This window comes from Furipterus horrens, unplaced genomic scaffold (assembly GCF_987537825.1).
Source record: "Furipterus horrens unplaced genomic scaffold, mFurHor1.1.pri manual_scaffold_2, whole genome shotgun sequence".
NCBI classification, from domain to species: Eukaryota; Metazoa; Chordata; class Mammalia; order Chiroptera; family Furipteridae; genus Furipterus; species Furipterus horrens.
The window spans coordinates 193,591,123-193,614,797 of record NW_028327172.1 but is presented as its reverse complement, the minus strand read 5'-3'; the positions used below and the strand labels follow the sequence as shown (position 1 = coordinate 193,614,797).

At 36.9% G+C, this 23,675-nt stretch overlaps 1 long non-coding RNA gene across 2 annotated transcripts; it reads right to left on the bottom strand.

Moving 5' to 3' along the window:
• Positions 1–3,202: 3,202 nt before the first annotated feature.
• LOC150020215 (uncharacterized) lies at positions 3,203–23,569 on the bottom strand. 2 transcript variants are annotated; one of them, XR_016509118.1, is made up of 4 exons: positions 23,263–23,569; positions 17,565–17,645; positions 6,509–6,577; positions 3,203–3,260 (listed from the first exon to the last, which is right to left on the bottom strand). It is a non-coding gene; the product is annotated as an uncharacterized LOC150020215 (long non-coding RNA). The 2 variants fall into 2 exon arrangements; XR_016509117.1 differs by lacking the exon at positions 6,509–6,577 and having other exon boundaries at positions 17,431–17,645.
• Between the last annotated feature and the right edge of the window lie 106 nt (positions 23,570–23,675).

Sequence of the window (23,675 nt, the reverse complement as noted above, 5' to 3'; positions counted from 1 at the left end):
TTGGATTAAAATTAATGATTAATGGAAGAAAAGTGAAACTATTGCAGACATGAAAGGCTCCAATAAATGGATTTTACAAAAGGGAAAAACCTAACAATTCTGCTGAGGCTTAGAGAGAGGTTTAGCACAAAAGAATAATATTCTGTCTTAGCTTGGATTTAGGTGCTTATTGCAAAGAAGGACCCTGACAAACCCTTTCCCTCTTTTGAAGAGCCAAGAAGTGAGCTAATGAAAAACAACTTCCAGAAGTGCTCTATGTTCTCAAAAGGAATGAAAAAAGGGGAGCTCTAACAATGACTATATAGAAAAATACTAATGTGGCTATGCCTTTCAGTTTTTGTTTCACAGGGCGTTATGGAGTAAAATTGGCCTAAGGAAGATGTAAACTCATGTAATGATTGATTAGAGTTCATAATCATTCAGCAGATGTATACCTTAAAGTTTAGTTAGCTATCCATCAGGGAGGAAAGAGAATTATAAAGTCGGGATAAAAATGTGAGAAAACTCATGCTGGTATTAATAAATGGTTTAGTTTCTGTTTAAATCCACACTAGCTCTGCTAGTTATTGCAAATGTTTGAAATCTGTGTGTGCACTTCAACTGTAAAGCAACTTAACTTCTGTCAAACTAAAGGTAATCGTTTTGCCATTAAAAGGTCTTAGACAACAGATCAAGGTGGAAGACTGTAATGCGACAGTTAATTCCAGCAGGTCAGGAATCGGCCTGAGCTGTTTTGCTAAAGTTCCTGCACAACACTGACCCCTGGTCAAGGCAAGAAACATATTGCTTAATAGTGTTGTTTTGTAACCATGGGTTACCAAGGAATTTCGGGGTTGTTGTGGTTTTGTACCACTTTGTCAACATTGATTGTTAATATCAGTGAAATCAATTAAGGGCTCCAGAGGCTGATAATCTAAAACAAGATACTGTGTCTATAAATCTGAACCAGACGCAAGAAGTCCAGAGAGACTGATGTATTCCATCCCTTCCCCCACCTTGCCACATTGGGGCTGTCTAAATGTTTGTTGTCTAGTGGACAGTATAGCCCCATTTTCTCTACTTATCCAATCTGATTCTTTGTAGTTAGAAATGGAGTGAAAGGGAAATCCAATCATGTCTCTTCTTACTACCAGCAATGTGTACTAGAGAGGTTTTACACTGGGTCTCAGCTCTGCTCTTGAGACTGGTTATTTAATAGGAATATGTTTTATGTGACTAGCAAAATATTTAAAAATTACACCCAAGATTCTATTTTGGGATTTTTGCTTCCAAGGTATTCTGCATCAGGACCCATAGAGGGCGAACAGTCCAGCCTGCCCTAGACGTTCTGGACCTGACAGTGAAGCAGCCTTCACTATGATATCACCCTTACTTCAATGGCATTGATATGTTCTTTTCCTGTAATAAACTGTACATTTGTAAGCACTGTCATTTTGAATCCTGTGAGCCTTCTTTAGCAATAAAACCCTATTAACTACTACTATTAGTGCACGTATAGATATTACACATAAACTAAATATATCTAAGACAATAAGGGCATGCAGGTTAGGTTATCATCAGGGGCTCTTTATTTTTAATTTAATTTTATTATTTCTAAAAGATTTTATTTATTTATTCTTAGAGTGAGGGAATGGGAGGGAGAAAGAGAGGGAGAAAAAACATCATTTTGAGAGAGAAACATTAATCAGTAACCTCTCGTACACACCCCAACCTGGAACCAAACCCAAAATCCAGGCATGTGCCCTGATTGGGAATCAAACTGGTGACCTTTCGCTTTGCAGGAGGACGTCCAACCCACTGAACCACACCATTCAGGACTACAGGCTCTGTTTAAATGATGAAAAAGGAAATAGAGGATGAAAAAACAATATAATACTACTTAATTTTGGAGAAAAAAATAATAAGCAGAATATTTCAACTCCAGAACACCACTACTTAAAAGGAGAGTCAAAAACTAACTGCTCTAGTTTTAATTAAAACTATCCTTAACACATAGCAATTTATTTCAAATTAAAATACTTGGTTAAACTTTCAGCTGATATGATACCACTATATGGTTGTCCAAGAGTATGGTCAGAGTCCAACAAATGATTTTATGATATTTAAACATATAATTCTAGGGTATCCATTAACTACAAGCTAAGGGCATCACAATCCATGAATAAATGAAGCAATGGGGAAATTTAAGAGAAGTATTCATAAATAAATTGGTATGTTTGGTGAAATACTTTGTAGCATCCCATGTGAATTGAAATGGGAACAAGTTGGAAACTGAAACCTCCCATAGGAGAATTTTCAGTTCTTAAATATAACTTACTAGTGCTAGGGCAAAAGTTCTGAGTAAGTATAAGAAGAGATGGCTCCAGCAGAGAAGAATGAAAAAGAGATGACATTTGGCAATATTTTTGAAAGCATAGTGCCAGAGCAAAGAAGTCTCATCCTAAAATTATAGAAATCAAAGTATTTATATTTAAGTCAGGGACAAAATCTAGGATAATAAGTTTCTGAACAGAGTGATATATATGGGTGGAGGACTGCTTTTTCTACAGGAAGACTGACTCTTATGTACATAATTTAGGATCAAATATCATCTTCAATGATTAAATCATAGAACTACTGAGTAATCTAAAGTCAAAGACAGACACTGTGGTAATTTAATGACTGAATAAACATGACAGAAACAGAACACACAGTTCTTGGCTTGATAAATAGTTCTCCACCCAAATACTGGAAATCACATAAGCAGCAACTGACATTAAATTATGAATGATTCTGTCCACCGATTACTTGTGAACAGAGCAGAAACATCATCAGACACAGCATAAAGTAATACCTAATAGTCATTAACCATCAATAGCAGAACATTTTTACTGTGTTAGATATTGTGTGTAATTCTCACAATAATGCAACAGAAAACATTATTACTCCAGCTTTCTGACTTCAGAGCCAGAGCTTTTAATCACTGTCCTCTAAAACTCTAGCCTCCACAGGCCATTGTTTAATGATATGAGCAGAGTGGCTAGTGGCAGCAATGGAGAAATAATTTTTTTTAAGATTTTATTTAATTTTTAGAGAGAGAGGGAAGGGAGAGAGAGACAGAGAGAGAAACATTGATCGGTTGCCTTTCCCATGCCCTCAACCAGGGACCTGGCCTGCAACCTAGGCATGTACCCTCACCGGGAATTGAACCACTGACCTGTAGGTTCTCAGGCCAGCGCCCAATCCAATGAGCCACACCACCCAGGGCTGAGAAATAATTTCTGTAAACAAAAAAGAAGCCAACTAGATTAATTGCCAAAAGTGATTACTTCAAATGAAGATTCATAACAGAGAATTCATTCTCTCTCTTCTTCTATCATGCATAATTTATATGAATTGGAGCACCAATTACATTTTCACTTTTATATTTTCATTGTCATTATTCAATGTTAACTATAAATTATGCATTGTATCAACCTGATACTAACTCTTGTTTTATTAATTTTTTAAATTTTTCTTTTGAGAGAGTGAGGTTTTTTTTATTGATTTTTTTTTTTAGAGAGAGTTGATGGTAAATCTTAAAGAACCAACCAATAAAAAAGTTTTGACTTGATGTGTCTTAGTGTTCTGGGGATTTTTTAAAGTATATTTTATTGATTATGCTATTAAAGTTGTCCCAATTTTTTCCCCTTTCTCCCCTCCACCCCGTACTACCTTTCCCTCCAGCAATCCTAAACCATAGTTCATGTCCACAGGTTGTGGGTGTAAGTTCCTTGGCTTTTCCCTTTCCTATACTATTCTTAACATCTCCCCACCTATTTTATTCCTACTAATTATGCTTCTCAGTCCCTGCACCATTTTCCCCATGCTTCACCTTCCCCCTCCCAGCTGATAACCCTCAAAATGATCTCCATACCTATGATTCTCTCAGTGTTCTGGTTGTTTGCTTAACTTGTTTTTGGTTTTGGTTTTAGTTTTTAGATTCAGTTGTTAATAGTTATGAGTTTGTTGTTATTTTAATGTTCAGAGTTTTGATCTTCTTCTTTTTCTTAAATAAGTCCTTTTAATATTTCGAATAATAAGGGCTTGGTGATGATGAACTCTTTCAGCTTTACCTTGTCTGGGAAGCACTTCACCTGCCCTTCCATTCTAAATGATAGCTTCGCTGGATAGAGTAATCTAGGTTTTAGGCCCTTGCTTTTCATCACTTTGAATACTTCTTGCCAGTCCCTTCTTGCCTGCAAAGTTTCTTTTGAGAAATCAGCTGATAATCTTATGGGAACTCCTTTGTAGGTACCTCTCTGCTTTTCTCCTGCTGCTTTTAAGATTATCTCCTTATCTTTAAACCTTGGCATTTTAATTATGATGGTTCTTGGAGTGGTCCTCTTTGAGTCCAACTTGTTTGGGATACTCTGTGCTTCTTGGACTTGTATATCTATTTCCTTCGCCAAATTAGGGAAGTTTACCTTATTTTTTCAAATAAGTTTTCAATTTCTTGCTCTTCCTTTTCTCTTTCTAGCACCCCTATGATTCAGATGTTGGTAAGTTTAAAGTTGTTCCAGAGATTCCTAAGCTTCTCCTGTTTTTTGTCTGTCTGTTTGTTTGTTTTGTTTTTTAATTCTTGTTTCTTCTTTCTGATCTGGTTGAATGTTTATATCTTCCTTTTGTTCCAAATCATTTATTTGAACCCTGGCTTCCTTCCCTTCACTGTTGATTCCCTGTATATTTCTCTTTATTTCACTTTGTATAACCTTCATTTCTTACTTTATTTTTTTGCTGTACTCTGTGAGTTCTCTGAGCATCCTTAACAACAGTGTTTTGAACTCTGCATCTGATAGCTTCATTTCATTTAGTTCTTTTTCTCAGGTTTTGTTCTGTTCTTTCATTTAGGTTGTATTTCTTTGCTTTCCCACTTTGTCAGCCTCCCTTTGTTACTGTGTATTAGGTAGAGCTGCTGCTTTTTCTCCCTGTCTTAGTAGTGTGGCCTATGTAGCAAAGGTATCTGTAAATTGTGTGGGGCAGAGACTTCAGTAATTTTCAGGGCAGGGCCGCCTGCTTCACTGCTTTGTGGCTCTCTTTATAGTGGGGGGCTTGGAGAGGGGACAATACCGCTCCCTGGGCCTGGAGATTTGCCCAGCACTCACCCCATTTCCAGTCACTTCACCCATTTCCCGTATGCGAGTGGCACTCTTCCAGTTGTTGCCCTGGGGTTTACGTACATTTTAAGCCCATGCGAACCCTTTAAGTGGCGAAAATCTGGCACTTTCATCTGCCACCCCAACCTCCCCTAGTTTTTAAAGCCAGAGGTACTGGGGGTTTATCTTCTTGGTGCTGGAACCCTGGGCTGTGCAGTCCAACCTGGGGCTGGGATCACTTGCTCCCAGAGTATCCCTCCTGATTTTTATTCCCCACACGTGAATGTGGGACTGTCCATTCCACCACCACCGTTTGCCTGAACCACACCACCTACCCACCCCATCTCTATGACTCCGCCCCTCCTACCCAGCTGGATGAATGTGGCTTTTTTAAATCCTTGATTGTTGGACTTGCATATAACCCGATTTTCTGACAGTTCTGGTTGTTATTTGTTTTTTGAGATCTGGTTGTAATTCTTTCTATGGTTGCGTGAGATGAAGCATGTCTACCTATGCCTCCACCTTGATCAGAAATCTTAATGTGCTGGGGATTTTTACACACTCACTCCCCTTCAATAAAGCAAAACAATTTCTGACTTCACACACTTAGAGAAAACATTGCACAACACAAAGTAATGCAAAATAAAACAGACTGAGTTGTGTGTTTCTTTGTCTTTTTCTTCCTTATATCCAAAATGTATACATTTAAATTCATATTCTGACAGGAAAAAGTAACAAGAGAAAAACTAATTTGACATTATGGAAGGTAGATTTTTTCAAATGCAACAGGCATATAACACTTTTCGTTACAATTTTACATTTTAACCATTTGTCATATTAATAGTAAATTTGCTTCAAACATTTCTATAGTTATCAGTGTACTCAGAAGAGATTTTCAGTGGTTTTATTAGCACAAACATAACTTTTAGTTTTAAAATATTTTTTGTTAAATTAGACACCAATGCTCAAGTGTCATTAAGAGCCAGAGTTCAGGCTTCCAGTCAAGATGGTGATGTCAAAATTACAACTAAACTACAGAACAGCTATCATTCTGTTAGAACTGCCTGAAATCTAGCTGAACAGAAGTCCTATAAACAAGGATATAAATAAGAAGCCATATAAAGACTGGTAGGAGGGAGAAAGATGCTTAACAGGCTAGTCCCAAACCCATGTGCGGCAGTTAAAAATCAGGAGGGATATCTTAGCTGTGGAGGTTCCCTCCAAGGAACAAGGGGTTCCAGCTCCACACCAGGCCCCCTAGCCCAGGGATCCAGGACAAAAGAGAAGTTCTCATAACTTCTGGTTGTAAAAAACAGCATAGATTGTGGCTGGATGAGAGAGAAGGCTTCTGGAGTCCCCGGTGTTCCTCTTAAAGGTTCCACAGATGGACTTACTTGGACTCGCTCCCTCTGAGCTCCAGCACAGGGGCAGCTGATCAAAAGGCACTAAGGACCTATGAGAATCTAAAAAACAAAATGAATGAACAAGCAGAACAGAAACAGACTAATAGATGCAGAGAACATTTTGACAGTTGCCGGATGGGAGGGGGGTGGTTGGGAGATGGGTGAAAGACGTGAAGGGATTAAGAAGTACAAACTGGTTGTTACAGAACAGTCATGGGTAGGTAAAGTACAGTATAAGAAATATATTCAATAATATTCCAATAGCTATGTATGGTGTCAAATGGGTACAAGATTTATCAGATGGTCACCAAGTAGGTTATAGAATGTCTAATCACTGGGGTGTACATCTGAAACAAATGTAATATTGTATATCAACTGTAACTGCAAAAGAGAAATGATTTAAATAAACATTTTAAAAAGAGCCAGAGTTCAAGTGTACTTGTTTTTTATTATACTTTTTTCTATGCATTCATACAATGTGCTGTGTTAACCAATTTTTCGACCATAATCAGAAAATTAAATGCAACTAAGCACTTGCTATGTACAAGAGACTTTGAAGGCCACTCTGACAGGAAAAAGGAAATAAATGATAGGGCATTCATCCATGAAGAACTACACTAAGTTGAAGAGATTGAAAAGCACAAATGGAAAATTTGCTCCTTTAAACATTCATTCCATGGCTGCAGAGAAGACATATTACCTTGGTTCTACTTCTCTGGCCACGCCTCATTTCATGGTGCTGGCTTTCACCACTTATCGACCCTTTAACATAACTTTCCCTCAGTGTCTACTTGTTCATCTCACTATACATTGTCACGCTAAATGATCTTAAATTCTCCCATGTCTTCAAATTAACATCAATTAAATGACTGCCAAGTCTGCATCTCTTTGTGTTCTGGAATCACATTTTCAAATGCCTGCTGAACTCAGTGCAGAGGACTTCGTGGTTCTCTTCTCTACATCCATTAGATCCTAATTCCAGAGGTAGGTTTCATTAGTCTAAGAATCCTTTCCAACCACCTTGCTAGTGATTGGCTTAAATGAGCACAAAGAATTCCTCTGGTCTCAGGGATGACTTAGTGATGGGCATAAGAGTCAATCTAGGCTTTGACAAGTGAAGAAGCAGAGCAATCTCTCAGATCTCATAGGGAGAGATGGCCTCTTTTTTCCCCAAAAAATAGTCATGTGCAAGTATCAAAGCAGACTTTTTGCAGCAGACTTAAAAACTAAGCCTATGAAAAGGATAGAAGAATCTCAAATAAAAAACCTAACCATAATACTACAAGAACTAGAACAACAACAACAACAAACAAAGCCTAGGGCAAGAAGAAGGAATGAAATCATCAAGATCAGAGCAGAACTAAATGACATAGAGACTAAACAAACAATCCAAAAGATCAACAAAACTAGGAGCTGGTTTTTCGAAAAAATAAACAAAATCGACAAGCCTCTAGCCAGTCTAATGAAGAAAAAAAGAGAGAAGACCCAAATAAACAAAATCAGAAATGAAAGAGGAGAAATCACGACTGATACCTCAGAAATACAAATGATAGTTAGAAATTACTTCAGACAACTGTATGACAAGAAATTTGACAATCTAGAACAAATGGACAAATTTCTAGAAACATACAACCTTCCAAAACTGAATCAAGAAGAAGTGGAAAGTCTCAACAAACCAATAACAAAAAAGGAAATTGAAACAGTAATCCAAAATCTCCCTGCACACAAAAGCCCTGGACCGGATGGCTTCACAGGCGAATTCTACAAAACATTCAGGGAAGAACTAACTCCTATCCTCCTCAAACTGTTCCAAAAAATCCAAGAAGAGGGGAAAATCCCAAACTCTTTCTATGAAGCCAGCATTATCCTAATCCCCAAACCAGGTCAAGACACAACAAAGAAAGAAAACTACAGGCCAATATCACTGATGAACATCGATGCTAAAATCCTCAATAAAATATTGGCAAACAGGATCCAGCAATACATCAAAAAGATCATACATCATGATCAAGTGGGCTTCATCCTAGGGATGCAAGGATGGTTTAATATTTGCAAATCAATAAATATAATACATCACCTAAACAGAATGAAAGACAAAAATCACATGATCATATCAATAGATGCAGAAAAAGCATTTGATAAAGTACAACACCCATTTATGATGAAAACACTCAGCAAAATGGGAATAGAGGGAGCATACCTTAACATAATTAACGCTATATATGAGAAGTCTGAGGCCAACATCATACTCAATGGACAAAAACTGAAAGCATTCCCCCTGAACTCAGGAACTAGACAAGGTTGTCCACTCTCTCCACTCCTTTTCAACATAGTGTTGGAAGTCCTAGCCGCAGCGATCAGACAAGAAAAAGAAATAAAAGGCATCCAAATTGGGAAAGAGGAAGTAAAACTTTCATTATATGCAGATGACATGATTGTATACCTAGAAAATCCTATAAACTCCACTAAAAGACTACTTGATATAATAAGTGAATTTGGCAAAATCGCAGGGTACAAAATAAATATACAGAAATCTAAGGCATTTCTGTACACCAACAATAAAATAGCAGAGACAGAGACAAAAAAGAAAATACCATTTATTATAGTAACAAGAAAAATAAAGTACCTAGGAGTAAACTTAACCAAAGAGATAAAAGACCTGTACTCTGAAAATTACATAACATTGAAGAAAGAAATTAAAGAAGAAACAAATAAATGGAAGCAAATACTATGTTCTTGGATGGGAAGAATCAACATCATCAAAATGGCCATACTACCCAAAGCAATTTACAGATTCAATGCAATCCCTATTAAAATACCAATGACATATTTCACAGACCTAGAACAAATACTCCATAAATTCATATGGAACCAAAAAAGATCCCGAATAGCAAAAGCAATCTTGAGACAGAAGAACACAGCAGGAGGAATCACAACACCAGATATCAAACAATACTACAAAGCCACTGTAATCAAAACAGTCTGGTACTGGCATAAGAACAGACATATAGATCAGTGTAACAGAATAGAGAGTCCAGAAATAAACCCAGGCCTCTATGGTCAACTAATATTTGATAAAGGAGGAAGGAACATAAAATGGAGTGAGAAGAGCCTCTTTAACAAATGGTGCTGGGAGAACTGGATAGGGACCTGCAAAAAAATGAAACTAGACCACCAACTTACACCACACACGAGAATAAACTCAAGATGGATCAAAGACTTAAATGTAAGCCATGACACCATAAAAGTCCTAGAGGAAAACATAGGCAGGAAAATTTCAAATATCCCACGTAACAATATCTTCACAGATACATCTCTTAAGGCAAGAGAAATAAAGGAAAAAATAAACAAATGGGACTACATCAAACTAAAGAGTTTCTGCTCAGCAAAAGAAAACATCAGCAAGATGAAAAGGAAACCAACCATATGGGAAAACATATTTGCCAATGACATCACAGACAGGGGACTGATCTCCAAAATATATAAAGAGCTTATATGACTCAACATCAAGAAAACAAACAACCCAATTAAAAAATGGGCAAAAGGACCTGAACAAACACTTCTCCGAAGAGGACATACAGAAGGTCCATAGACACATGAAAAAATGCTCAACATCATTGGCCATCAGAGAGATGCAAATAAAAACCACAATCAGATACCACTTTACACCAGTTAGAATGGCCATCATCAACAAATCAACAAACAACAAGTGCTGGCGAGGATGTGGAGAAATGGGAACCCTACTGCACTGTTGCTGGGAATGCAGACTAGTGCGGCCACTATGGAAAACAGTATGGAATTACCTCAAAAAACTAAAAATGGAACTGCCTTTTGAACCAGTGATTCCACTGCTAGGATTATACCCGAAAAATCCTAAAACCCTAATTCAAAAAAACGTATGCACCACTATGTTCATAGCAGCGCTATTTACAATAGCTAAGTACTGGAAACAACGTAAGTGCCCATCTGTAGATGAGTGGATCAAAACACTGTGGTACATTTACACAATGGAATACTATGTAGCAGAAAGAAAGAAGGAACTCCTGCCATTTGCAACAACATGGATGGAACTAGAGAGAATTATGCTTAGTGAAATAAGCCAGGCAAAGAACGAAAAATACTGTATGATATCACCTAATACAGGAAACTAAAGAACAACACAAACAAACAAACTAAATAGGACGAAGAGTAGAATATTAGTCAATGGGGGGAGGGGGGAGGGAGCGAAGAGGGATAAGTAAGGGAAGGGTCTAGTCAAGGAATGTGTATATATGACTCATGGACATGGACAACGGGGAGGCATATGATTGCGGGAGAAGGGGTGGGTTGGGTGGGGGGGAGCAATGGGGGAAAAATCGGACAACTGTAATTGAAAAACCAAAAAACAAAAGGAAAAAAGAAAAAGAAAGAAATCTCGAGTATTGTGAAACCTAAAGTCCCTAAAGTTTAAAAAAAAAAAAACTAACCAATAATAGTCCAGGCTAGTCTAGTTCTCCAACATTCACAATCACTTCAATTGTTTGTAAATCTCAACTAAGTGTCCACGCACAATCACTTAGGGAAGGAGAAAAAGGACATTTGCCTATTTCCTTCCTACCAACCAGCAGGAAGGAAATGATCAAAACATCATTTGCATTTCCCAACTCCTCTCATGGTTGTCTTCATTATAGCTTCTGATCCATTGCCTGCAAGATATAGTTGAGAGAAATAGGATGGGTGAGAAAATAGGAAAGGGGAGCTAGTACAGACCTAGACAGCCACCAATTAATTAGAAATTAGTGTTTTTCAATATAGCATGACAAAGAGCTATGACGTGGAAAACAGTTCCCATATACTATGTTGTGTAAAAGAAGCTTGCTTTGACCTCATTTTCTTCTCATTATCCCTTTTCTCCTTTATCACCTTTTGCAGCTTTTTTGTTTCTGTCTTCTTTCTATTGGATTTACATTTTTTCATTGTGTCCTTTATCTCACTATTCCTCCTTTTCCCTTTTCTTTATTCTGTTTAGTACATTGTAGAAATGTGTATTTTAAATTTGTCATACTGCACTTTTTGTTCTTGAATAGGAATTGGGCAAGGGGAGGAGTTTAAGATACAAGAAATTTGTATTGTATTAATTTTCTGCCTCAGTAGAGGAATACTGCCTTCTAGTGTTTGCAATAATATTTTGTATTTGCACCATTTCCATTCACCTAAAAAGTAAAATAATACTTTTTGTAGTTCTCCTACCATGTTTATTAAATATATAGATAGCATTGTTATCCTTATTTTAGAGATTTAAAAACCAGAATCATAAAATATTTATTTAATGGTGAGTTGATAGTTTAGACCAAACATATGAACAGGTTAGAAAAATGTATTCCACTTAATGTACTCCCCACTCACCTGCCATCAGTCACCAACTAGTAAGGAGACAGATCACAAAAATATGACTTATAATATTGCCAAGGCCACTAAAAATTGCCATAGAAAGAGAATTGCAAAAGCTGGTTTCTTGAGGACACTATAAACAGGAAATGCTGCAGAAGGGTTGCTCAAACTTTCTATTCCTCAAGACAACCTTTTAAGGAGTGATTTGATTGACATGTCTTTTTTTGTTCTGCTACTCCCGAGTCACCTCTTTTTCTCCTGGAACTGGAACTGGTCATCACAAACAGTTTCAGAACATTTGGAGAAGAGCAGTGCTTGAGAGAGACAGATATATTCCTTAAGAGATTTATCAGATGTGAGAAGTTGGCTGTTGTCCAGTATTTCCCAACTTCTTGTGAGTCTGAATAAACATTTCCTGATGTGGATTCTTTGTTGACTACTATAAAAATGTGAGGTATAGGTATACACATATGTATATGTATGGATTTGTGTTAGAGTCCTCCAGGGAATCAGAGTGTGTGTGTGTACACGTGTGTGTTTAATTTTTATTGATTTATATTCATTAAATGATTTCTTACAAGGAACTGGCTCATACAGTCATGGGAGCTGACAAGTACCAAGATCTGCAGGATGAGTTGACAAGGAGGCAATTTAGGAAAACTGCAGTCCAAGTTCCAATGCCTGAGAACCAGAAGAGTCAATGTTTCAGTTCCAGTCCAAAGACTGGCAGGCTTGAGACCCAAGAAGAGTTGTTGTTTCAGATTAGTCTGAAGACAAGAAAAATTCTCCCTTATTTGAGGGAAGGTCAGCCTCTGTGCCCTGTTCAGTTCTTCAACTGATTAGGTAAAGCCCACCCATACTGTGGGAAATCTGCTTTACTTTACAGTAAGTCTACTGATTCAAATGTTAACCTCATCCAGAAGCATCCTCACAGACATACCCAGAATAATGTTTGACCAAATATCTGGGCACCCTATGACTCAGTCAAGTATATACATAAAATTAACCAAAATAGCTTTTATCAACAAATATACAGAAGTCCTAGCCACAACAATCAGACAGGAAGAAGAAATAAAAGGCAGCCAAATTAGAAAGGAAGAAGTAAAACTGTCATTATCTGCAGATGACATGATATGGTATATAAAGAACCCTAAAAATTCCACCAAAAAAAAAATTAAAAAAAAAAAAAAAAAGAAAACTACCAGAACTGATAAGTGAATTCAGAAAAGTAGCAGGATACAAAATAAATATCCAAAAATCAATTGCATTTTTATACACTAATAATGGACTATCACAACAGGAAACTTAGGAAACAATCCCATTCACAATTACTTCAAAAAGAATAAAATACCTAGGAATAAACTTAACCAAAGATATAAAAGACCTGTACTCAGAAAATTACAAAACACTTAAGAAGGAAACTGAAGAAGATACAAATAAGGGGAAACATACTGGGTTAATGGATAGAAAGAATTAGCATCATTAAAATGTCCATTTTACTCAAAGCAATCTATAGGTTCAATGCAATTCCTATTAAGATACCAATGGCATATTTCACAGAACTAGAACAAATACTTCAAAATTTTTTATGGAACCACAACAGCAATCTTGAGGAAAAAGAACAAAGTTGGAGGAATCACACTACCTAAGATCAAACTATATTACAAGTCCATAGTAATCAAAAGAGCGTGCTACTGGCATAAAAACAGTCATACAGATCAATGAAAGACAACAGAGAGCCCAGAAATAAACTTATGACTTTATAGTCAATTAATATTGGACAAAAGAGGCAAAAACATACAATGGGCTAAAGATAGTTTTTTCAATAAGTGGTGTTGGGAAAAATGGACAGATGCAAAAAAATGAAACTAGGTCACCTTCTTATGCCACACACAAGAATAAACTGAAAATGGATTAAAGACTTAAATGTTGAACTCAAAACCATAAAAATCCTAGAAGAAAACACAGGCAGTAAAACTTTGAAAACTTCTTGTAGCAATATTTTTTTCTGATATATCTCCTCAGGCAAAGGAATCAAAAGAAAAAAATAAACAAATGGGACTATATCAAACTGAAACGTTTTTGCACAGCAAAGGAAAACATCAACAAAATGAAAAGACAACCTAATGAATGGGAGAACATATTCACCAATGACATATCTGATAAGGGGTTAATATCCAAAATTTATAAAGAACTTATGAAACTCGACACCAAAAAACAAATAATCCAATTAAAAAATGGGCAAAGGACCTGAATAGACACTTTTCCAAAGAGGATATAGAGAAGGACAATAGACCTATGAAAAGATGCTCTACATCATTAATCATCAGAAAAATACCAATTAAAATCACAGTGAGATATCTGCTCACACCTGTCAGAATGGCTATCACCAATAAATCAACAAACAAGTGCTGGCGATGATGTGGAGTAAAGGGAACCCTCGTGTACTATTGGTGTATTGGTGGGAATGCAGATTGTGCAGCCACATGTGGAAAGCAGTATGGAGTTTCCTCACAAAATTAAAAATGGAACTGCCTTATGACCTAGCAATTTTATTTCTGGAATTTATCTGAAGAAACCTGAAATACTAATTCAAAAGAATATATGCAGCCCTATGTTCGTTGCAGCACTATTTACAATAGCCAAGATCTGTAAACATCTCCAGTACCCTTCAGTAGATGGGTGGATAAAAATCTGTGGTATATTTACACAGTGGAATACTGGGCAACTGTAAGAATGAAGGAAATTTTACCTTTTGTGACAGCAAGGGTGGGCCTGGAGAGTATCATGCTAAGTAAAATAAACACATGTGGAGTCTAGGGAACAAAATAAACTAACAAAATAGAAACAGACTCATAGATACAGAGAAAAGACTGACAGCTCTCAAAGGGAAGGGGGCGTTTCAGAGTTGAGTGAAAAAGGTGACAGGATTAAGAAAAAGAAAATTAGAAACAGAAAGTAGGAAAAAATTCCATTTACTACAGCAAGAAGAAAAATAATGTACCTAGGATTAAACTTAACCAAGGAGGTAAAAGATATGTATTCAGAAAATTACAGAATGCTGAAAGAAGAAATTAAGGAAGATACAAATAAATGGAAGCATATACCGTGTTCATGGGTTGGAAGAATTAACATAATTTAAAAGTTCATCCTACCCAAAGCAATCTATAGATTCAATGCAATCTCTATTAAAATACCAATGATATATTTCACAGAATTAGAACAAATATTTCAAAAATTTATATGGGACCAAAAATGACTCTGAATAGCCATAGCAATCTTGAGAAAGAAGAATAAAGTGGGAGAGATCACAATACCTAATATCAAACTATATTACAAGGCCATGGTAATCAAAACAGTCTGGTACTGGCATATGAACACACATATAGATCAATAGAACAGAATAGAAATAGAACAGAATAGAAAGCCCAGAAATAAATCCAGGTCTCTGTGGTCAATTAATATTTGACAAAGGGGGCAGGAACATAAAATGGAGTAAAAACAACCTTTTCAATAAATGGTATTGGGAGATCTGGACAGATACATGCAAAAAAAACAAAACTAGACCAGCAAATTACACCACACACCATAATAAACTCAAGATGGATAAAAGACTTAAATGTAAGCCGTGATACCATAAAAGTGCTAGAGGGAAATATAGGCAATAAAATTTCAGATATCCTATGCAGAAATATTTTCACCAATATATCTCCTACGGCAGGGGAAATAAAGGAAAGGATAAAGAAATGAGACTACATCAAATTAAAAAGCTTCTGCTCGGCTAAAGAAAACATCAGCAAAATGAAAAGGGAACCAACCATATGGGAAAACATATTTGCCAATGATACCTTGGACAAGAGTTTGATCTCCAAAATATATAAAGAACTCATATGACTCAACACCAGGCAGACAGACAATCCAATTAAAAAATGGGCAAAGGACCTAAACAGACAATTCTCCAAGGAGGACATACAGAGGGCCCATAGGCATATGAAATAATGCTCAACATCACTAGCCATCAGAGAGATGCAAATTAAAACCACAATGAGATAAAACCTCACACTGGTCAGAATGGCCATCATTAACAAATCAACAAACAACAAGTGCTGACGAGGATGTGGAGAAACGGGAACCCTACTGCACTGTTGGTGGGAATGCAGACTGGTGCAGCCACTGTGGAAAACAGTATGGAATTACCTCAAAAAGCTAAAAATGGAATTGCCTTTTGATCCAGCGATTCCACTGCTGGAATTATACCCTAAGAACCCTGAAACACAAATTAAAAAGAACTTATGCAGCGCTGTGTTCATAGCAGCACTATTTACAATAGCCAATTGCTGGAAACAGCCTAAGTGCCCATCAGTAAATGAGTGGCTCAAAAAACTGTGGTACATTTACAAAATGGAATACTATGCAGCAGAAAGAAAGAAGAAAATCCTACCTTTCGCGACAGCATGGATAGAACTGGAGAGTATTATGCTAAGTGAAATAAACCAGGCGGTGAAAGACAAATACCATATGATTTCACCTATAGGAGGAAGCTAATGAACAAAACAAACACAAGAGCAAAATAGAACCAGAGACATGGAAACAAGCAACAGCCTGACAATGACCTTGGGGGAGGAGTGGGGGAGAAGGTGAAGGATCTAGTCAAGGAACATGTTTAAATGATCCATGGACATGGACAACAGGGTGGGGATTGACTGTAGGATTCGGGGGGGCAGGGTAATGGAGAGCAACGGGGGAAATATTGGGACAACTGTAATAGAAAAACTATTAAAAAGTATTAAAATTATATTAATAATATTAAATAGATTTAAAAAATTTTTAAGTTAAAATGCTAAGTTTTATGTTGTGTGTATTTTATCACAATTTAAAAAATAAATAAGAAGCTTGGGATGAGGTGTTACAAGGTAGCCTAATGAGAGGCTGTATAAAAAGCTATGGTACTTAGTTTTATATAATGATATAAAGGATAGAAATCTAAAAATCTAATATTGTTTTGTTGTTTTTTAAAAATAAGTCTAACCCTGGCTGCTGTGGCTCAGTGGATTGAGCGTCGGCCTGAGAGCCAAGTGTCACTGGTTCAATTCCCAGTCAGGGCACATGACTAGGTTGCACATCGGGTCCCCAGTTGGGGGCGTGAGTGAGAGGCAACCACACAGTGATGTTTCTCTCCCTCTCTTTCTCCTTTCCCCTCTCTCTAAAAATAAATAAACAAACAAATTAATTAATTTTTAAAAATGGGATTATATTTTTTAAAAAATTCTATTTACCAGTAAATTATTTTTAAATTTCTATTTAGTCTACAACTAGGCTAGACATGTTTGAAGCTCTAATGAGTGTGTTATCTAAGTACTTTGCTTCACTTTCAGATGGGAAATATGAGACTGTGTCTTCTTTAATCAAATACACAAAACTGTGGAATAATAAATTACCAAATGCTATTTAAACTATTTTTCTTTAAAACAAACCACCTTCCTAATTTTAACTTAAAATATTATTCTAATAGGTTAAATAAGAATGTATAATATTGTTAATACCTCAAAATCATAAGAAGTATAAAATGTAGTTGCATCAAATTTGGAGTACAGCCCTGGCCCGTGTGGCTCTTTTGATTGGAGTGTCATCCTGTAGCCAAAAGGTTGTGGGTTTCATTCCTGGTTAGGACACATACCCAGGTTGCAAGTTCTGTTTCCGGTCCAGGTGCATATGGGAGGCAACCAATCAATGTTTCTCTCTCTGCCTTCCTTGCTCTCTAAAAAGCAATGAAAATAATGTTTTCAGGTTAGAATTTAAAAAAAAAAATTTTTTTTAGCTCTGAGTACAGTGTTTCTGCTGAGATGTTTATATGATATGTCTCCTGCTACTTTGGATTATGCTTTTTATAGCTCTCTTATGCAGAAAAGGAAGGCCTCTACAGGATCACCTGAGAGTGCCTAAGTCATAGTGCTTGCTAACTTTATGGAACACAGAGAGAATACTTTTGCATATGCTTCCCTGAGTCTGGGGAGAGGGACTCAGAGATGGAATTTTTTTCCCCTGGAAAGGAACTATTTCCTAGGATGGTACAGTTGAATACTCAGCTCTAAAGAGGTGAAAGTGGATATGACTCTCAACTCAAGGGAGCATCAAGAAAGAGAAAGATATTGATCTATTATTCATAAGACAATACCTGCTATGGTTACTCTCAGTTGATCCTTTAGAGTTTGGTCTTCATTTTAGTGGGGAAAGTTTTAACACTGAACTTCCCTGAGTAACTAATGCAGAGGCTGCAAAACAGTAGAAACAGAGTGGTAATATTCCTCAATAATAGCAATTATCCAGGAGAGTAAGAAATTATGGTTGTACCTTGGTGTACCAGACAGGATCTTTGCAGGAAGGAGGTGGTTAAATCAGAAGAATTTGTTGACGAGATCATTTACAAAAATTAAAGGAAGCTGACAGTCTAACAACAGCAGGGAGCCCTTGGCACCTCCAGGTTTGAAGGAGTAAAGGAAGCAAGATTACCAGAGTCCTGAAAGACCTACAGCAGTAGCTGTGGCTGCAGCTGAAGGGGAGAGCTACTGGGAGGGAAATACAGCATTGTTGACCTTGGCCTCATTTCCTGAAATTCAGAATGTAAGGAGGTCTTGTTCACGAAGAAAACATTGCAGATCCTACCTCCAGCATCGAGGGGCAGAGTAAGGAACGTTGGAGAGTGGATTTGGAGATGCAAATGAAGACTATCTGGCTGATTTAATTATGCTTATATGACTTACAAAAATTTGTATTTCAGATGAATGATAAATAATTGACATAATTGAGGGGTTGAGTAGATAGATGCCAGTTGTAGATGTTAGTGGGAAGGTCCCATATTGGACACTTGATGTTCTTTGAGATGACCAAAGGGAGGGCTATTTTGAGGAGTGACTTCTGCAGGATTGGGATCTGTTCATTGGAGCCCCAGTGATTTTAGGTGCTAAAATAGGGAACTCTAATATAAAGGACAGAAAGGAATTAACCAACTCAGCAAAAACAGTTGGGAATGGTCAGCAGAGAGCAGTCCTCTGCAAAGGCAGCTGAGGTCTTGAATGTGAATTGTGAAGCCCCACAGCCACGTCCCACTGGTAGCTGAAAATTCCTTGGACAGAATGGCATTATGAGGTCATTACTAAAAAAGCTCACACCTAAAGAACAACTGTGCCTGACAGGATCCGAATCAGTATCTTAAGACAAGAAAATATATTTTGTGCTCTTAAAAATAGCTTTCTGCTCCATGTTGCGGATATTCTGAAAGCCACAATGGTGAGAGTTCTGATCTAGTCTCTAAATTTGGAATAACATAGTGTGCATTACAATCAATACTGTGGTGCCCACTGGCCTGGAGCTAAGTTTAGAAGTTTCAAGAAGATCTAAATCCTACTTTCCACTCTTGCTGCTAGAGCTTCTTACCGCAGCTGTGGTGGGTAGGGGAGAGGAGCTAACAAGATGGAAAGGGCAGAACTCAGTGAAAGGGGGAAAAAAACCCAAAATGATCTCTGAGTTATGACTGAGTGTTTCAAAAAGAGTTAATTGAGAGGCTTGAGTAGAATAGGCAGGGGAGAGAGACAGGAGGAAAAAATATTACTCTGCATTTAGAAGAACAGGAAATTTGAATCTGAACAGCAGTAACAGTAACTAGAGGAGCTACAAAAAGGAAGACTTTCACATTTCCAATGTTGGCAATTGTTATCAGGGGTCAGCAAAGCACTATTATGCCTTGCTTTCCTTTTTTTTTTTTTTTTAAACATGAATCAATACATCAAAACATATTGTTTTGTTAGGGACAATAAGAGAGTTACTAGATTCTAAAACCAATTTTACAACTTTTACATATATAATTTTAATGTAAATCATATATTCTGAAAGTGTGTGATGTTTTAGATCTAAGCCTCATGTCTAAGCAGTACAGTATATGTAAATATACTTGGAACTCCTTGATACTCTGCAAAAATATTGAGGATTTCAAAGAGCATTTGTTTATGTGGATCAAACAACATATTGTTAGAAACTAAAATTGAGACATTATTGAAACATTTATTAATAACTATAATAAATCCATTACATGTTTACATAAATATTGTTAGTGAAAAATAACTATATTTTCCCAATAAAATCCCTTCAATGCCTGGTTTAACAGAACACAGCTGGATCTTCATGTATGCTTTTGCAAAACTTCAATATGTTGCATATGTTGTTTTGGTTGAAATATATGAAGAAAATCCAGCCTCATACAGATACATAATTGGAAGGGAAGGAATATTTTAATAATTTTTTCAGATAAATGTGGGTATGGTTCTTTAATACTATGCTAAATCTAGACAAATTGTAGTTTCTTAAAGGTCCATGGAATGTGGAATCTGAAATGTTATCAATGATCTTTTTGTACTCTGTTACATTAAAATCCATTGGTTTCTCTTAAACTTGAATGGATGTTTTACCAATACCTGATTCTGTAACATTAGGCATTGGTCATTTGGAAAACACAGTAGTCTCTCTCTATATTGCGATTCACTTATCGCGGACTCACTGTATCGCAGGATTTTAAAAAAATTACAGTATTGGTTCACTGATTTATGCAGATCTTCTAAATGTTAACACATTTTATTGTACAATTTCAAGCAATTGCATGTTAATATCACCACCAATTTAACCAGAAATGTCTTTAAGGCTTTTGGGAAGCTGTCAAGCCAGAGTGACAGATATGTTTCCTAAAACCCTAATTTTCAGTTGAAAGTTTGAATTTTATCATTGGCAACAAATTCTGCCAGTTGTTTTCTTTGAAGTGACAGGATCATATATTCATTTTTGATAAAATGTCTGCCAAATAACCAACTCTTATTATTTCAAGTAAAAATGGTATTACATGAAAAAAAGTGGCTAGCTCAGCTCTCAACTCAACCAACTGCACAAGTGCTTTACCATGTACTTTGGTGTATAGCAGAAGTGATTCATGTATCCTTCCCATGTATCACACAAAACATTAAGAAGACATGTACTTGAAAGTTTAATAGAAATTAATAATCTCTATTGCTTCTATTGCAAAGACATTCTAAAATAAAATTGGCATTTTTAAACAGTGTGTGGTATTAATAAAATTATTACTCTTATAGTAATTGTTTTTACACAGAGCAAATGTTAACACAGTAAAAAAGAAAATAATGTCTTAGTTTTGTTATTTGTTTGGGAATTGCAGACTGACATTCTCAGGGACCTCCAGGTGTCTGCGGACTATACTTTGAGATTAGTTCTCCCCATTTCTGCAAAAATGTAAATCCTACAATTCTAAGGTGGTTGTTGCTTATTTTTCCTGATATGCTTTTTGGGCCTAGATCATGCCTGGCATATAATAGGCACTCAACAGTTGTTTAATTAGTTAATTACTTAATAAAGTAATTAATCATAACTAGATAATAACAGTGAGGAACTTATAATCTACATCACTGGAAACTCATTTTTTTAAGTTTAGTTTTGAATAGTTAAAATATATAACATGATACATGGTGAAAATCTTGCCTTCCCTAAGGCAACTTAAGTTGCTTTCTCAGAGATAACCACTGTCATCAGTTTCTATGTATTTTTCCAGAGACATTTTATGAATTCACAAGCATTATATACACAAGCATATTCCTTTATTCCTTTATACATATGGTGGTATAATAAATACAAAATAGACTACATTGTGCTTTTTAGAAAGTAAACTTTTTCTTTTGGGATAATTTTAAATTTACAGAAATGTTTCAGAGATTCTTATTACTCTTTACTCACCTCTACTAATTTCCACAACTTAAATAACCATAGTACCATGTCAAAACTAAGAAATTAACATTGCTACAGTACTATTAATGAAATTACACAACATATTCAGATTCCACTAGTTATGTCCTTTCAGTTCTAGGGCCCAACTCAGGATATCACATTATGTTTAGTATAGTGATTTTTTTAATCCTTAAAAAGTTATTTTGAGGGTTGCCTCATATCAGTTAATATGCAATTGCATCATTCTCTGGAAGGACTGTAGAATGACTCCTTGGAAGTGGAATTTCAGGGCCAATGATTATGTGCATTAAAAAACTACCAAAACCTTTTCTCTCAGAGAAATTACAATACCCTTCTAACTAGTTCCCATGTGACTTGAGTGTTACAAAATTTCTTTGAAGTTCCAAGATTAAGATTGCGGACTGAATGAAGGTGATAACTGCAAAATAGCCAAAAATTTTTGACACTTCAAAATAATTATTTGTATTGTACTGACACAAATGCACACAACATTGCATAATTTACACTATACCAATAATTCATTGTACCCTGACTCACATATATAGTTGGTTCCTCTTGGGACCACTAGGGGGCTCTGCTGGAAGGGTTTTCTTTTATAATTTATTTTAGCCCATTTAGGGAAAGGTTTCCAGATGATGATTTAGAATTCTGAACTCTTACAGCTTGAAAGAGATAATCTAACCCAGCTTTCTTATTTTGCAGATGAGGAAACCAAGATTGGCCAAGAGAGCTGGCATGGAGAGGTGGAATCAAAAATCTCCTCTTGGTTCCAGTGGCAGGAGTTCAAAAAATTCTTTTTTGTCATGTGCCTCCACCGAATGAGTCACTCACTCCCTGTAGCTATTTCCTTTCTTGCTGCCACAATCTTAGAAATTTTTGCTAAGACAGTGTATTTGTGATATTTTTCTAATAGGATACTTTACTGATTGGTTAGGTGAAAGAAGTGCAATGAAATATAAATTTCTAAATAACCTTTACTATTCTAAATGTTCTATTCAAAGTGCCTCTCAGCACCAGTACTTAACTATAAACCCTAACGACCACTTTCACATTGTCTTCCAACCTTATCTTCCACTTAAAACATTTTACTCTTATCTTTACTCATTTATTCATTCAATATTTATTGAGTACCTTCTAGCGCCAGACACCGTTGTAGCCCGCGGGCCTACAGAAGTAAAACTGCCCTTCTCCCCTCAAAAGCGTCTCTCTCTCCAGTTTTCACTTGCACATGCCTTAGTTTAGTGGTTCTTACAGCGTGGTCCCTGAACCAACAGCAGGAGGAATAGCATCTGGGAATTTGTTACAAATGCAAATTATTAGGCTCACTGATGGGATGGGGCCCAGCAATCCGTTTGTTTGTTTATTTACTTATTTATAACAAGGCCTCAATGGAGTCCATGTCCACTTAAGTTAAAAAACTATGGTGTTAGATCCACAGCTCGGTATTATCTAAGTAGGTCAAAGATCAACATCTGGCTTCTAAAACCACCACAGGCATCTCCATGGAGTTCCCGTCCCGAATACACTTGATGGGACCCAACAATGACCATCCTTAATTCAATGATTGGTAGTACCTGGCATGATGGTAATAAGTGTCACTGTAATGGCTTCCGAACAAAAAAGGGCCGCAGTCGATTTTTCTGGGCCTATACCAACAGAAAATGGGCCGGCTGAGTTTTGGGACAGTGTTTTTTATATGCTAAACACAGCCCAACACTTTAAGCCCGCGGGTGTTGGGCCTGGCTGAGTCAGGGCGGAGCTCCAAGCCGAGTGGGGCCGTGAGAATACGTCTGGTTGGACTCCAGCATTCGGTCTGAGGCTAGGGATTGTACGCCCCGACTCCACCACACGGGTTTGAAGAGGGGAGGAGGAGCAGGAGACGACGCACGGCTCGCCATCGCGGAAGCCGCACCCTCCAGACCCCAGAAGCCGGCAGGGCGGAGCCACGCAGCCGCAGCCCCCGCGGAGACGCGCGGCGCGGCGCGGC